The 16,727-nt window shown below is 39.1% G+C and overlaps 1 long non-coding RNA gene across 5 annotated transcripts; it reads right to left on the reverse strand.

Annotated features, from left to right (window-relative positions):
- Positions 1–2,916: 2,916 nt before the first annotated feature.
- Positions 2,917–15,786, reverse strand: LOC135297915 (uncharacterized). Of its 5 annotated transcripts, none has more exons than XR_010359849.1 (6): positions 15,451–15,786; positions 14,267–14,375; positions 13,448–13,618; positions 12,131–12,551; positions 8,453–8,690; positions 2,917–4,278 (listed from the first exon to the last, which is right to left on the reverse strand). It is a non-coding gene; the product is annotated as an uncharacterized LOC135297915 (long non-coding RNA). The 5 variants fall into 5 exon arrangements; XR_010359848.1 differs by having other exon boundaries at positions 13,426–13,618; XR_010359845.1 differs by lacking the exon at positions 12,131–12,551.
- Positions 15,787–16,727: the final 941 nt, after the last annotated feature.

The following is a 16,727-nucleotide window of genomic DNA, read 5'->3' on the forward strand; positions in this document are numbered from 1 at the left end:
ACTACAACTTGTTATGTCTTCCTCAGACTTGCTATTAATTATTTAAATAACAGTTGCAGTTCTTGTGAGATATACATAACAAGTTTATCTATTCTGAGGTAGAGGTATCTCACAATGGATTTCTTTCCTGATATGTTTTGTTGGTTTTTGGTTGTTTTTTGTTGTTTTTTTTTAAGGTATCATATCATTGACTTCAAGTATGTCAGGGTTTTCATTTGTCTTTTAAATGGCTTATTATTAAAGCAACCAGTTTTCTGGATTTTAAGGAGTCATCACTTCTCACTTTCTTGGAAGGAAGGCTGTAAAATATCCCATCTTTTTTTAGTACTGCCTACAAGAAGGCGATGATTTCACTACACCAACAATCATTTAAATTTTGAGCAAAATGACAATTCTTAAAGCTCTAGATACCTTCATAAAATTTTGTGCTATATTCTACTCACATAAACAAACAGAGAACACGTGAGAAAAAAAGGTGATTTATACAAAAGCAAACATCATGTGTTTAGGCCAGAGACACCTTTTTTGTCTCATACTTATGACCTTGTACAAAATGATGGATCTTGCATGAAGGAAAGATATTATATTAGTATGAAGTTTGCTCCTGGTCATATTGAACCTGCAGCAAATACAATCCAGGCTGGAATTACCATGTGAAATTATTGTGCCTATATGCTTGTAGCTGCCATATGCAGGCAAAGGCCACTTTTATGTTTATTTACAGTTTGTATCATCTTACCTCACCATTATGTGCATATGTTCTGCTCTGGCACAGGTTCACTGCCTCTACTTGAAACACTCCAGGTGTGTACAGTGGTGAGCATAGGAGAATCAGCTTTACAAGGCTGCTGAGGAAAGAATGTAATAACAGCACTTGCTACCACATAAAGAAACTGGAAAAAGAACTTACCTGAAATACTGCAATAGATACAAGGAAAGAGAAAAGAGAAGAGAAAAGGTCCACTGCAGTGACTTGAGAACTAGCACAAAGACAAGGATTGAGCAGTGGTTTCCTAGCAAAAATAAGCAAGGGGCATAAACTGCTTAACCTAATCCCATGGCATAAAAAGGAAACAATGTCCAACTGAACAGAGAACAAAAAAGGGGAAAGAGAAAACAAGAGTTTCTTTATTTTCCTTCATGTCTGTGGTTTATCAGATACTACACACCTTGAAGAGCAGTTTAACTGGATGAAGAGCTCTCTGCTATTATCCAACCACATAATCACATTACAGTTTGACTTATTCTCTTCAACCAGAACAAGTAGGTAGCAAAGGGTCAGGGAATTATGTAAATTGAAACATGCATTTCTCCGTGAACCCTGAAACACTGACTTAAACTATACTAAATGCTTTTCATCTTCTTAAAACACATTTTCCAAAAGTAAAACTCCAAAACAGATGTAATCAAACATGTGTTGTTGACTGTCCTCTCTTAAACAAATCAGCAAGTGATGTATGTCACCACAAAGCATGTTAGCTATTTTCAGCAGTTTTTTCATGTGTGTTATGAACTGATCTGTTGCTTATTTTAACTATATGTAACAGCAGCTGTGGGGTAAAGAATTTGAGAAGTCACCCAACAGAAAATGGTTTCCTGTGGCTTTTGTGTACATCATGCAATGGCTACTCTGGATTGTAATTCTTCCCAATAAACATCTAATTCCCTCCAGTGTGCAGGCACAGAAAGGAGATGAAGCCATGGTGAGAAGGGGAGATAAACACTTCCCTGCAAAGTGGCAGTGAAGAGGAAGGAGGCAGGAGGACAACTGAGAAGCAAGATGTACAGCAGAATGCCTAGTTCTCTCCACCAAATCTACCTAGGCACCAAAGTATGATCTCTTCACATTCATAATTTATTTCCTGTGCTTTTTTTTTGGCTGAACCCACACTTTAGTCGAGAGTTATTTAATATGAGCATAACATTAACACCTCATTTCATCTTTACTTATGTGCCCACCAATTGCATTATTCACAGATGCTATGTGCAGATCAATGATCCTGGCCAGGCATGCCTTTGTCACCTTTTTAACTTATTTCATGCAACTCAGAAGATCCCAAACCATCACAGTAGTGTGAGAACTTTTTTGTTGTTTCGGTGTGCAGTAACCGAAACTTGATATGCAGTAGTGAAAAGTGGAACATAAATGCAGTTGAAAATTGTGATCTTTTCCCTGTATTACTAAACCACCAGACTTCCTTACTAAATGTGAAAGTTTTATTAGAGATGAAGTTGTCTTTCTGCTATTGTTTTGGTGTTCGCTGCCAGAATTATATATGAAGACCTTAACCAGCTCAGTGAGATAGAGCTTTTTCATTTTATTTTAAACTTCCTGCAATTCACCATTAAGATAGATATATGCACTGTTTAATAGGAAATTATCAAAGGGTCTGGGAATTCTTTCTATTCTGGGCAAAGGGCTGAATCTTCATGCACACTGGAGATACCAAGTAGCACTTTCCACTTCCCACAGTAGGGCAAGGACTGAAGTTAAGATGACTCACATTAAAGAGCTCTCACTGTTTCTCTCTACCCCCTTCCCTTCTCTCCTCCCCTCTCGCCAGTTTGGCAGACAAGAAGGTAGGCAAGTTGGAAGCTTTCAGTTCTGCCTGATAGTCTAACAAAATACCTAGTACAGATGCAGGGAGCCAGCTTAAAAGTGTGGTGTCTGATTAGATGAGATACCAGGAGCCAAGAAAAAAGATTGCGGTGCCTGCTGAGTTGAAATGGAAGTCAGGTTGAAAGGAGGTGTTCCTCGCTCAGGCAGGCAGCACAGGCACTGGGGAAGAGCAGGAAGTGAAAGATGAAAAAATGTAGGGAATGCTAATGTTTTAAAAGAAAACCTGAAGCAGATAGCAATTAGGAACCCCCCTCCCCCCCACCCCCCAAAAAAAAAAAACATCAATCACATACTCTAATCTTATCACTAGGGGTATCAGTATCACTTCAGGATGTGTGGAAGTAGCAAGCTCCACTGAAGGCCAAAGAGGAATTTCAGATACACACTGCCAGCGACAAGGCTGTACACATGGTTTAAAATATATATATCTATGTATATATACCTATGCTTGAACCCCTCCCTGAACAAAGCTATTGCATTACCAAGCTCAACTTTCCTGTCATCTGTAGAACAGAACAGAACAAAACACACACAATAATTCAGTTGGAAGGGACCTACAACAAACACATAGTCTGATTACAAGGTACAGCAGCTTTTGCATGAGTTATATAATATTACAAAGGTATTGATAAATCTAGAATTTTACCCAGCTTGCTGTAGTGTCTTCCTTCCTCCCTGACACACAAAAATAGGTGTGGATACTAAAACCATAAAATAGGTGAGCAAGAAAGGTAGGACTGAAAATGTCACTGGGTTAGCAGAGAGAGTGAATCCTTTAAATAGAAAGAGGAATACACAGTCAAGGAGAAGTTCTTAATCAAAAAAGAACTAAGCAGACTACCCGCACTGAAGTGATTTGTCTTTGTTCCTCAATGCTATTACTCGCACTGGCTGTTCCATTTAATTATGATTAGCACTTGTGGGAGCCAGAAGTGGGTGGTGGGCAGGAAGACACAGGAGTGCCTGTAATGCAGCAAGTGACTGATCATTTCAGGATCCTCCATGACCTCCTCTGTCCCTCTTAAGTGGGAGGGTGAAAGCAAGCAATAAAAGCACAAGCCATTTTTTCTCTTTTTCAGTATTATGCATTCCACATTTCTAGCTTCCTTTAACTCCCACTAGACACTTGAAAAAATCACAATCCTAAACACCAGGCTTTAAGAAATTTTAATTTAATTTCCTTTAAAAATAAATATTTGAAAAATAATTCAAAAATGTTTGCAATCATGCAGATGAATCTTGATCAAATCACTGTTCAATTCCTAGTCCCTGTGTAATTACTTGCGTAAAACACCTCTTGTGAATAGCAAGTAAATCATTAGTGATTAGATTTTTTGGATTGTTTTGAAGAGACCCAGCTGCTGTCTTTATGTCAAAGAACATCCATAAGGCACCAGTGATTAAACAGCATGGTATTTTTGCATGTCAGACATCACATGCTTGGATATTAATCACGCCTAGTGCTTTTCAGATGTGAATTGTGAAGCATCTCAGTGAAAAACAGTTATAGTCCTTCTTTACAGACTGGGAAGCTGAGGCACAGGCCAAGTGACTTGCTCATCTCATACACCAGATCTGAGGTCACAGCCCAGATTCCAGCAGGGGAAAATTTCCCTTTGTTTCTTGACTTTTCAACCACCTTTCATTTTCCAATTCAACTGCCAAGACAAAGAAAAAATCTGAATCATTTGATGATAAAGAAGACAAAAAACTCAAATGACAATACAAAAAAAACCCCCAACACCCTAAGGGCAAGCATATTGGCAAGATTAGAACTGAATTCAAATTAGAAAAAAACTACTAACCTTGTGTAATCTTATTTTTCTTTTCTAAAAGGAAATATAGCAAAGTTTTTTCCAGAATAAACAGCTCTCCATTCACCCTAAATCAACCACTGAAAAATAGCTCTCCTGTCCAAAAATTGTCATATTGAAGCATAATTCTGTCATCATTACTGAGATATATATGTAGAAAAAGAAAGGGAAGCATGAGGATTTCTTTGCTTAATTGTGATAGCAGCAAGACCTGTTTAGTATATCTGCAAGACATGTTTTCTGCATAAAATATGGTGGCTTTGCAAGTGACTCTCAGAAGTAATTTTTCATTGTTTATATATAAAAATATACATATGAAACATTCATTGAAGCACACACATAATGTTTCATAAGCCAAATGGAACAACAGCTGTATATCATTACCAAAGTGAGAAATTAAAACATTCTTTTGTGTCAGCTGTGTAGAGGGCAGAGTTATTTATAAGACACACTAAATATACAGTTGAGTTTCCTACTGAACTCAGAAAAAGGTACAGAAGCTACTCATAAAGCTGAGTCAGTGACTGTAAAAAGATGAGTTTGTGGAACAGTGCTGAGCTGGACCAGAGAGATCATGGTGACATTTAGTGGTTACAATACCACTGGAACAGCAACCAACTCCTCCAGAGGAAGTGGTAATGTGCTTACTCAAATTTTCTGCCCTCCCTCAGGTTCCTGAATTCACAATCTGAAAGTCTTCAGCAGGCTTAAATCCGGAGACAATAATGCTCCTCCACTTCCTTGCGCAGGAAGCTTTAAATTACAAGGATGGATTATTTTAATTGGTACTCTTTGGCTTCTCTGCTTGAGCTATTGGTAAACATCTATGGCAAAACATATGCATGCTGAAGTAATAGCTGTATCTGACCATGGTGTTTTGCAGCCACTGCATTACAAACTTTGCACCCAACATAATCAATAAGGAATATAAGTGGAAATCTTCATAAAGAACTTGTAGGCAGCAGTAGCTTTCAGTCCTAACATTAGTAAACTGCCCACTAAATTAACCAGCACGTGTCATCAGCAAGCAAGTCTTGAAGATATGGGACAAGCTCTGAATTGCTGCAAATGGAAGTGAGGGACCCCATAGTGCTAAAAATCTGTTTCAATGATTTCTATTTCTTCATCCTTCTGACAGTAAAATCCTAATGTGAGTGCTCCTATAAATTAATAAATAGAGAAAAGTTGAAGCTCAAATTCTGGATCCAAATATGTTTGGATTATGATTTTTTTCAGGCTCCATAAATGAGAATTTGGGTCAACACTGATGTTATCAAGAAATATTTAATAGAATTTAAAGGCACCTTTCCTTACTATGCGGATAATAAATCATATCCTCCAGTGCAGAAGGAGAGCTGCATAATAGGGAATAAAATGTCCTGCAATCATCTCTGAGTCTTTCAGAGCCCTTTGCTCATGGCAAGCCTTTTCCAGGCTACTGACTGTCCCATGCAGCACAGAAAGGAACAGGGCATTTACTCCATTCCCATCTTCACCAACAACTAGCATGGCTGCCTGCTGGCACTCTTCCAGTGTCTAGATACTTGTGCTACCACATCTGATGCCATACAGCATGTGTTCCCTTTTAAAAGTACCACAGCCTCCATGGGCAATCCTGAGAAGACACAAAGGACACAAGAGGAAAGAGAAGGAGGTGAGAGCTCCTGTGGGCCAAGAGGAAGTCAGAATGAGTAAAAGCTTTCCCATTAGTTTCAGCAGATGATGCAGCTGATTCTTATTTGCCTCCCTTTTCTGAGATTGCACCTCACTTCCTCAAGCTCTCAGCATCCAACTGCCTTTCAGACCTGGGCTCCCTAGGCCTTCTTTCATGTGGGGATAAAGAGTCAGCCCTACCTTGAAATTCATGTTCCCAAGCCATAGCTTGTAATAGTAAACAGCACCAAGCTCCTCCATAAAACATTTTAGTCCTTTAGGGATGGAAAGAAGGGCAGGTTTCACTGTTTCTCTTTTACAGAAGGAAAACAAATTAGGTTCTAAAAGAGTCATCCAGTGGACAGGAACAGAGATTCTTGGGGTCTTACTGGCCACAGCTGAGGTGTCTTAGGGTCCTATTTCACTTTCAGTTTGCCTTTACAGCAAGGCATGCATGCAGCATATAGCTACACATCTGAGTGAACACCTATTTGTTCCACCTCATGATTTTATGTCAGTTAAATTTCAAACAGTGTGATGCTGCATACAGGGATGCTGATCAAGGGCTGTATAAATTGCAGTGCTCTTCCACCCACCTTAACATGCAAACTGCTGTGTGAAGGCAAGAGGATTGCAGTGCACACGTGCACAAGTCCCAGTAGACAACTGAGTGCAAGCGCAGCAGATGGTGACAAGGCAGTAGCAGCAAAGAGGTAAAACTGTCAAATTTAAAGCTAAGCCTAAAGGCATCTCTATCATGCTTTTATTATCAATGGTGCTGAATTCCCCAAAGTTCTAATATATAGCTATAAAGAGGGCGAAGAAGAAAATTCTGGCTCTTTGTTAAGTGGTGGGGTTCAGAGTTTGCTCTAGCTGGGCAGCAGCTCTCCCCTCTGAGCCAGCCAGGGTGAGTGTGCCAGTGCCACACTGTGCCGGGACCACAGGCTCATGGGAGGAAGGATTTAGTTGTGCTTCCTCCTCCTCAGCCACTCCTCAGGCCAGAAGCTGGACAGACCCAGAGCTTTATAAGGGAGGGGGACATACTCGGGATAAGTGTAAAACACAGCTGATATCCCCATTGACCAGAACAGTGGGCAAACAGCTACTTTGTTAGTGGTTTATACAGCTATGAAACACCACATGGAAAATCAGGGTGCTCCAGATAGTCCTGTGCTAAATAAAATACAAACCCAGATAAAGGAAACATGGGAATGTGTATAATTTCAGTTTTCATCCATTTTCCAGCTAACCACTTAATCACAGAACTAAATAGTTGATATTTATGGATTTGTTGTAAGGGGAGGCTGTCACAGACAAATTGTCTTCAGCCTCATTACTAAATATTCTGGAAAAGACAGGAAGCAAGTCCTAATCTAATTGTGCTGTTGCCTGATGCCAATAATTATGTACCCAATATGAGAGCTAAATTACTGGGATTTATCTGTCTTATCAGAAAAATATTAGATTAGCTGGTGTTTTCAGCTAAGCAACATTGCTTTTAATTTTTATAGTCTTCTTCAATCTCTTTAGTAATTTTGCAAAAGATTAAAACATTTTGCTTGGCTAAACTAGTTCTGGTTGCATTACTATCCCAAATTAGCAGATTTCCCTCTTGTTCTGGTCTAGTAACTGCTTCCAGGGTAAGAGAACTTGCTCATGGGTAAAGAGCCAATATGACAAACCCTCAGATCCCTTCCCCAAACACTACATGTGTAAGGTTTAACAGCTTTTTCTATTACTTTCTTCTTTACCAGGCCTGACAGTGAGCTTGGGTTTGAACAGCTTATAACTCCAGTTGCACCCACATTGCCTGTAAGGACTGATTTTGATGTTACAGAAGAAGTGTTCCCAGTCTGTCCCTGAAGAATCAGTATCTCACCCCAATGCTCAGCCAGGGTGGAAGGCAGCACGCAGGCTGTGGAGACACAGAGGAGCTAACATAACAGCACAGGCATTCCCACTGACATGGTAATATGCTCCCTTCAAGCTATTAACACAGGATTCAAGTCATGAGTCAGCCCCTTTTCTCCCTAATCTCCTTCCCTCAAAAGGTAGCTTAAAAGGTGTAAATACATACTTAAACACACACACATAGATAGACACAGAAATTTTTTAACAATAGAATTCTCTTCTTAACCTACTACCTTTTAGAACTATTAAGTTTTTCCCTATGTTTTCTTGACTAAAAGGGGTCTATTCCACTTTGGAAAAAAACAAATCAGCATTTTTGCATAAATGCCTGAATCCAGAATTTGAGCAAAATTACTATGCTACAATTAAAAAAACCCCAAACACTACATATGTGTTTATGTGCTATATTGGACTGTGTTCAGCCTTGTATGAATGCAAACCATCAGTGTCATACCTTCCAAAATAGGGAAGACACAGGGCCCATCCTGAAAAGACAATATTTTTGCAATTTTTGCACCACAAGCTGGAGTTAAAACAAATTCCAGTGAAGAAATCCTGGTCGTTAGAAGTCAGTGAGGAATCTGCCATCATCTGTCCACACAGAACGTCACTTTTGCAGTTAAATGTAGTCAGCTTGATGTATTTTATTATCATTTATCATTTAAAATCTTTTGCACTGGTAGTTCATTCATCTAAGGTGAGAATTAAAGGTTTTCAGTTAAGGGAAGTAAAAATATTAGCACTATTTTAAATCACTATAGAAAAACAATGAAAAGCTATTAAAAAGCATATTAAAGAAAATAGTTTAAATTAAAATTAAGATTGTAGATGTTTTTCATGCTAAAGTTGCCTTATTAGGAGCCAGAAAAAAATGACACTATCCTTCCTGCTTATCTATATCTATTCATTTTCATAGCACAAATCCCTTTGTAACACATTTTTCCCTCTAGTGGCCCAACTACTTTAGAGTCTTTAGTAGTCATTATTTTCTAAAAACACTGCAGCAATTTTAATCCTCCAGACATGTAAGACTTCACATAAAAGAGTAGAAATGTCCTACAGAACACAAACAAGTCACTTTTATATAAAGCAGCCCTGACTAGATTAAATCTCTGGCACAAGAAGCTGAGTATATAACTATTCAAGTAAACATCCATTTAGGTTATATATTAAGCCTTTTTATCACTTGCTGTATTATAAGAAACAATAAACTATCATAGCATGATTGCTACAGTCCTGTTCTCTGGGAAATAGTTTAAGACCTCTTTCCTCCCCACTGCAATTTTAAACCAAATGATACACTCATTTCCTCAATGGCAGGCTTCTTGTATAAAACTCAATAGCAATTTTAAATCTTATGCATATGATTCAAAGTAAATTTATAAGTAGAGAACATGCATAGAATATTTAAAAGTATTTGTCATTATAACCACCAGGAACTTCTCTTTGACTTTTTACTTAAAGTACAATTAAGAGCCTTCATAATCTCTGCAATTTTTTAACCGGAATTCTCTATTTTATACAGTAAGGACAGAATTCTGGAGGAAAAATATTTTTTAGTTTCACATAACACAGTCTGGACCCTCACACTGACTGGTGGTGTCATCCCAACTTTGGAAAGTTTGTATTTTTGTCTATCATGCAGACCTACTGATCTTTCTGGAACCACTCAGTCTCTGAAGAAATGCACAGAACAGTTTGTCTGAAATTCCAGACTTAGAAAAACCCACATTTGATGTGTTGCTCCAGTACTTGTAGTAATGAAGTTAAGGATGACAATGTGCATAAGCATTCACAGCACCCACCTCCGTAAGATCAAAAGTGGGAAAGCTTGACTTTGCTGGACATAATACACGCTTGTGCTATCTTGTGGGAACAAAAAGGATGCAAAAAAGAGTGCACAACAAATAGCATCTTTTGTCAGTGCTTAAGCTTGCCACAATCCACACTGAGAACTGGGGCAATTTTTGTAGAGCAGCACTGTTAATTGTTGCCAAGATCTTTCTGAATTAACTGGTGCCTTCACTCACTAGAGTTACTTCAGATTAAAGTTATAAACCAGACCCAAGTTTCTGCCTTTGCATTGACATGGCCTTCCAAAAAGAATGATTCCCAGGGCTCAAAGAATACACTGGATGGAAGATGGAAGTGTTGTCACAGGAAATGCTAGGATGGCTCAGCCCCTTCTTTGTGATGTTAACTAATAAAATGTACAAACACCTGCTTTCCAAAGAGCCCAACAGGCATGAAGTGAGCTCATGCCTTACAACTTGCATTCCCAGAACTTGCCCATCATTTACTGTGAACCGAAATCCAAACCTCTTAACTTTTTTTACCAGGTAGAGAAAATTGTTTCTTTCACAGCCCATTCTCTTTAAGGGCATATAATGCACTTTCATTACAACACTATCGGCTTGTCTGTGTGGCAATAAACTTTTGGGTCTGAAGGAACAAAAACTTTTCTTCCTGAAGGAACTAAATGGCCCTGAGTCTCTAACTTTCTGCTGTAATGGCTGTTTCCAGGCCACAAATCATGTTATCAGCTAGTGAGGGTGATGTAGGACTGACTTCCTGGCACAAATCAGGGATTGTAAGTAGCTGCAGGAAGAGACCATGTTCTGATGGTGTCTCTTCACCTGGATCAGTTTCAGTTACTTCAGACACTTGATCTGGAGGTTCAGTTTTCCTCTGGAGTCAACAGAGAGAAACAGGGAGCTTCCCAAGGCTAATCAAAGCTTCCCAGCTCCTAAGCCTCTTCATCCCTTCTAAAGGGTATGATATTCAGCTGTATCTAGGCACTACTGGGTAAAACAACCTCTACAAGTGGATGTGCATTTGAATGTGCTAAGAGGCACCCATCTGAAAATGCTTCTGAATTGCACTTCCTTTTTGACACACTGTAAATCAAAATCTTTTCAGGGAGAGCTCCTTAGATGGCATATTTATGTGGCTGGTTTTTAATTCTTAATTGTAGCATTTTGCCCATATCCCTCTTGAGTCATATCTTCTTTGTTACAGACTATCTTTGATTTTTTGCAAGATGACAAAAGACAGACTGCAAGTCAATGATGAGACAGCATTGCTTATTTTGTTCTCATTGTGGCTTATCCCGTAATGTGAAGGTGGAGCAGGTGATGCACCTATTTTAAGCAGAATAGAGTTCCCTGCTGGCTCCTGCCCTGCTGCATTACAGATTCCCCATAAGGAAACAGCTCAGAGGAACAGAAGAGACACTGCAGAATTAATCACACTGCTCCTTCCTGATAAGAACACCATGCTATTAGCTGACTTCAGGTAGAAAGCCCTGGGATTTGCTGCAGAAGAGGCTGGGGGTGAAGAGAATAGCTCAGGGATAGAGAGCCTCAAGTTAAAGAAAGAAAATTATACTCTTTGAAAGCCTTGGCAGGGGCGAGGGAAAAGCCCCTGCAGCAAAGACTGAGACAGCTACTGGTATCTCAGGCAACATTTTAATAAGCTCAAATCTCAGTAAACTGAACTCTGCAAGAAATAAATTGAGGTTCATTTCAGTACTGAGAGAACCTGAAGGAAAATTTAGCAGGGAATCTCCATGGGAACGTTCTTTCCAAAACTGCTTTCCCCAGAGCAGTATGACCCTCCACACACTCCTGCCACAGAGACCTCTCTCAGGAAGCCTCTTTCCTGGTAAACAGCAAGATGCTGACTCAGATCAGACAGGAGGAAGATGCATTGGGCATGGTGAGTAATATGGTAGAAGAATGGCAAATTTGAGCCTTTTGGTGGGGGAAGGCAATGGGTGTCTTTCCATGAGAATATTTTGAGCCACAGTTTCACACCCTGTGACTGTAGACAGGCTGAAGTGGTTGCATCACATTACAGATCAGGGAGACCAGCTGGGCCACCACAGAGGATCAGAGACCAGCAGAGAGGTCTTGGCCACTAAAGGCTTGCTGGGTGGGAAGGAAACGTGAGAAGAGAGAAAACTGTGAGAGCAGAAAAGAGTTGACAGGTCTGGCTGGTGGGAATCAGGGAACAGTGTCTTTATAGGCTTTTCAGAGCTGTTGCAACGATGGTGTTAGAGACAACGTCCCAATTGCCCAAAGAAGCTGAACTCAGCCAGATTTCCCAGCTCTTAGTGATTCTGAATGCATACCTGCATGCTGGTCTTCTGCAGGGCTCTTCCAACAGCTGAAACACTCCAGAGGGTTAGGTCACTCTGAGTGCTGGAGATCACATGAGCCCATCACACCAGATTTCTATCTATCCCAGATGAGATGTTGTGTTGAAAACCTTTCTAAATCCCAAACTCTCTAACTGCCTTCTGTTCCCTATAACTGCATGTATTCAGATTTGTAAGTTAGCAGGTGTACTTAAAAAGAAAAGTCAAAACAGACTTTCTATGTATTCTTGAAACTAGGTTTTGGGAGTTGTTTTATCTCTCTGCCCTTATCACCTGACAGTGCCTCCTCCTTAATTCTGTTCATTATTCCTTCAAAGAGGGCTCTTGCCCATGATATCCCTTTATGAAAGCAAATTCACCTTTCACATGAGGATGTAATCACCTGGTTGTATCCCTAGAAAAAGCACAGAGAGATGAGAAGCAGAGTATTTTAGGAAACCCAAAAGGTGATGAACATTTCAGGACTTAAATTAGCTATGTTATTTGTATGTATCCCAGTAGGAAAATACAGCACAGTTGCAAAGGGACTGACCCCTTCCTTGCTCTCATTCTGACACCATGACAAAAAAAATCAGAATCATATGGATCCACTGAGAACACAAGGACATGACCTGCAGTTCCAAACAGCCATGACTCAACTTCCTGTACTTGAAGGAGAGTCAGAACAAAACTATCTTGGAGTCATGTTTCTGAATTCAGAGAGAAATGATTATATGTTCACTGCAAGTCTCTGAGGGGAATGCAGTATATATGGCACCAGGTCTGATGTGATCATGTGTATTCTCAAGAATTTGAGAGCCCCAAGTGTCAGTGAAGAGGCAGCAAATGCTCTGAGCTCATGATGCCAGGGAGCTCTGAACATACACTGATGTGTGCACTCACTTTGTCCTTTTACAATACAAGGCACTCTACTTAGATAGCATGTCTTAATGGCACACAAAGAAAAGAAGAGAATTTTTGACCTGACATAACGTTAAAATAAATGTTTAGCAAATCTGATGCAAAAATTATTTGGGAAATTTGCCATAGAACATATTCAGCCCAACCTCTCTTTACTCTCCCCTCCAACCCTCCAAGCAAATGTCTCTTTTCTTTTGCCCCCCTTTTTTAGTTTGCTTTATATTTGTAATTTAAAATAGGAAACAATTGTTTGACAAAAGATTTCTTGATGCATTATGAAGAATACTATTACAAATTCTAGTCAGGAAAATGCTCCTTTCAATAACTGTCTTATTGAAAAAGAGGGCAATGGGAAAGAAAATATTTACCCCACACATTCTTGCTTCTTACCCAGAAGAGAAAAATGTCTTGGCTAGAAACTTCCTGCAGTCCAGGAAGAAAATCATGTTATGTACTGCATGGAAAAACAAAACTGAGCTTTCTAATCTCATATTCTGAGCCAGGTCAATTCTTCAGCTGAATGGGGTGATCTTGGAGTAGTCACAGGCAATGAGCAACATCCTTTGATGAAAAAAAAAAAAATAAAAGAAAGAAGAAAAAAATAATTACAGAAGAGTAAGAAGTCTGCAGATATGGAGAAATAATTGACCCATCATCCAATTAAGTCAATTGATCTACTATACACCATGAATGAACACTAGTCATTCATGGGCTGACCCATCTCTCAGAGACTGCCCTCCTATTAACTTCACCTGGCTTTCAGGTGCACAGATGCTGTGCATTGAGATACACCATGCAGCTAAGTAAGCACATCTTTAATCTTTTCCATGATTATAGTTCCACTGAACTCCCGAGATTACCCCACTGCTTACACACTTGCTTATGTGCTTTGCTTCAGTCATTGACCAGAATTTCAATCGTATTGCTCCAAATATTAATTTGGCTCAATTTTTAATTAAATACTGCAGATCTTTGAAGATGTTTGAAAAAAATTTAGCACCAGTTTCACTGCAACAGTAGACATAGAACAGCAAGCAGTAATTATGTATTTTCAAATTTTTTTGTTGAAGAAGGCTAGGAAAAGGTCTCTACCCAAAGCATTACAGTCCATCACTATAATCATGTCTGACATAATGGGAATTTCAAAACAGGACTTAAAAGTGGCAAACAGAGATCTAGTTATTACCAACTCCCTCCTGTAAATCTTACCTGAAAGTGTTTCATTTAATGTAGGGGAAAATTTGCAGTGGAATTGTCTTTTCCTTCTATTTTTCCTCTTCTTTTTAATAATTCCCAAGGAAATACTTCTTTAAGATGACTTTATTTTTTCATGAATAGGATTGTAAATATGTAATGGAACATAAATATTTTGTATTTAGAGTAATAAAAAATTTAGTTCTATAAAAGATTTATCCCCACTAAAAATAATTTGGCCTCAAATAGGAATCAGTGGCAGTAACATATGAGGCAAACGTTCCTTCTGTAAGAAAAATGGGGAAGCTAAGCAAGTACTCCCAAACATGTTCGGCAGGGATTTACACGAATGTAAAAATGAGTTTGTGTTAGATGCACCTACACCTTAGAAAGCAGGGAAGAGTCCCTAAAATCCTAAGACCCTCTGTTAAGGGCAGGTACACTTAGATAATAAGATAGTGTCCTACAAAAGTATTCGTTAGGGAGAATTACACCTCCCACACAAAGATAATTATTTTATGGAAACAGAGCTACAGAAAAAATACATGTACCCTCAGTCTGGTCCTGTCTTCCTTTTACAATAGTTAAAGCACACATCTTCTAGAGGATCTGTAAAGACCCCCTTCTACCCCAAACCATTCTCTGGTTTTATTATTCCTGCACACCAAAGATTTTTTAGAAACTAAAATAATTCCATAAATGCAGTTCATCAGCCCATCCCAGACAGAGTTCTTCCCAAGGCAATCTTTTCTGCTCTCAACTGCTTTCTTTCACTTCTGTTGTACTCCTGCCATCCCATATAACTACCTATAAGCAACCACAATTAACTAATACAGCTCAGATTTTCAGTTCAAGTTCTTGAAGCAAATTCTGTGTGATACCTCCTAAGCATTAAAAAAAAAAAAAAAAAAAAAAAAATCAGGAGAACCAGGCAAACTAAAAGTCTGGAAACAAACTAAATAAATAAATGTCTGGAAATGACGACCAACCTGCAGCAGACTTTCCATGAACAGAGAAGCAGACCAGCTTTGGCAGGTCCATCTTTCACAGCCAATTATTCACCCCTCTCCTAACCTCTCTAATTATTTTTGATCTCATTGTTGGGCAGAAGTGTGAAACCACAATAGTAAAATGAAAGTCGCCTGAGGAATTTCTCTACATGAATCAAACTGAAGGAAAATGCCTTAAGAAGTACTGACCTAGATGTTTCCAGTATTTTGTCTTTGATAAACTGAAGAAGGGTGCTTCACCCACACATGCATGGCTGGTCTATGTGCACTGGCAGCAGTTACACTGCAAAAAGCCTGGACAGGTAAGACAGGAGCTAGGAAAGGTATCAGGGCTCCAGCCACTCCTGGAACACAACACATTCTGCAGTCCTTGCTGGGCAGTCCTCCACTAACCATGAACAGCTGACGTACATTACAGAGCTGCTTCATATACTTAAGGAGTGATGAACTCCAGAGGAGATGTGTAGCTACACCACCTCACTCTCTGGAAGCAGCTGGGATTAACTTCAAGCACCCTGTGTTAACTTCAAGACTTCCTCTGAGGACTAACTGGCTAATTTACAGGTTAAGTATATTCTGCTGCAAACAAACTGGCAGCTTGTGACCCACCTGAGTGAATTGCTTGGGTCAAGCTCCTCAAAAGCATATGGGCTGAAAGTGCTTGAAAAGCATCCAGTACCCATTGGTAAAATGAGGGTCATAATCCAAGTAGGTATTGCTCCCCACAGCAGACCATAAGAATCAGAACAATGCTGCTCCCTTAAAGCTCTGTAACACTTCTGTGCCCACAAGAATTTGTTTGACAAGGGCTGAAGTTTCCAATCTCAGAAGCAACTCATTGAAATGCCAAGTCCTTTTTAAAAAAGAATTCTCCAAACACAGCCTGTCTTCAGATTTTGCTCACCACTGCTATGATCTCTTGGAAGGAAACACATCATATTTGGAAAGAACAGGATAGACTTTCAGCTCTAGAGTAACCAAAAGACACTTTCTCAAAAAAAAAAAAAATCCCCAAAATTTGTTAATTATAGTATGTTTTTTATGATAGCTAGAAATTGAGGAAGCATTAGAGTGGAACTTAGGGAAACTGCTAGACATTAATCAAATCCTTACATGAACTAATTCCTATACTCCCACATTGGATTGTCACATGTTGTTCAGGCTGCAAGACAGTGTGACATGAGAGGTTTCTGTTAAGGATGAAAAATACTTCCCATAGATTTCTTCTTCATTATATTTACAAATGGAAATGTTATTTTCCTCTGGAAGATCATAAGAATATTTATAATAGGTGCCTTTTTAGCACTAGAGCTGATATATTTCAGAAAGAAAAACATAGTTTTCCATTGAAGATTCCATCCATCCTGCCCAAAATTCCAAAAAGTACAATCCAAAGTAATGAAAATGTCTATAGCACTGTAATTAATTAAAAAACCTGAATAAATTATAGATTCTTAAAGCGTCTG

This window comes from Passer domesticus, chromosome 3 (genome assembly GCF_036417665.1).
Source record: "Passer domesticus isolate bPasDom1 chromosome 3, bPasDom1.hap1, whole genome shotgun sequence".
Classification (NCBI taxonomy): Eukaryota; Metazoa; Chordata; class Aves; order Passeriformes; family Passeridae; genus Passer; species Passer domesticus.